We start from the raw sequence: 806 nt of genomic DNA, 5'->3' as shown, positions 1-806 counted from the left end.
ATATTTTTTAGTTGTTTTTTGTTTTGTTTTTGTTTTTTACAGATGTACAGATGTGTATTGTTTTCTTTCCAAATACACTACAAATTACTGATACTAATATGTTCTGTTAAAAAATTTTCTGTACTTAAAACATAAAAGTCAAGATAATTTGTGTTGAAAAAGTGCAAAACATGTCGCGAAAGTTGTTACGGTAACTTGCATAATTTTTGCATAATTTGGCTTTTTTGGGGCATAATTTGGCCATCTAAATTCGCATAATTCTTCGGGGACAGAAGAACACAATTGGATCGGAAACAAAAACGAAAGTCAAGTAAAAAAGCTGGCCGAGTTGCCAGGGTGAAAAGGACGGCCAATGAGCTCGAAACAAAATAATGCAGATTGATTCTTAAATATTTCAGAAATATTACAATGTGAGGTTTTTGGTTTGTTTGTTTTTTGTTTTTTGTTTTTTGTTTTTTTTGGAGGGGGAGGCATCTTTGACATAGCCCACGATCCGGAGCCAGAGTGATGTAACCAGTACAACAATATTGTTACATCTCTATTAGCACTGTATAAAGTTAGTGTTAGGAAAAGGAACAATCATGTCAAAGAAAAGTTATCTCTGTACTTAGAATGCTACTCACCCTTGTCGTCTTTCGCTGACAGTTTTACGTGAACAAAGTATCGCAGGTTCCAAAGTAACAGCTCCCTTGCACGTCGTTGTGCGAGCGAGAGCAGTTTCGTTTATAAAGGATGGGCAAGGGGGAAAACTCGTACCAAAACTGCGCACCAAAATCTGACGAAACTGCTCAAGGCGATAACATATT

At 36.1% G+C, this 806-nt stretch overlaps 1 protein-coding gene across 1 annotated transcript in view; it reads right to left on the bottom strand.

Moving 5' to 3' along the window:
• LOC101854362 overlaps positions 1–642 on the bottom strand; it is a 9,891-nt gene extending 9,249 nt beyond the window's left edge. Inside the window, exon 1 of the mRNA XM_013087376.2 lies at positions 624–642. The gene's annotated coding sequence lies outside the window, so the exon portion shown is untranslated. The remainder of the gene's footprint in view (positions 1–623) is intronic.
• Positions 643–806: the final 164 nt, after the last annotated feature.

The sequence above is a fragment of the Aplysia californica genome, unplaced genomic scaffold (assembly GCF_000002075.1).
Source record: "Aplysia californica isolate F4 #8 unplaced genomic scaffold, AplCal3.0 scaffold00580, whole genome shotgun sequence".
Lineage (NCBI taxonomy): Eukaryota > Metazoa > Mollusca > Gastropoda > Aplysiida > Aplysiidae > Aplysia > Aplysia californica.
Note: the sequence above shows the minus strand (reverse complement) of the source record. Positions and strands in the feature narration are given on the sequence as shown.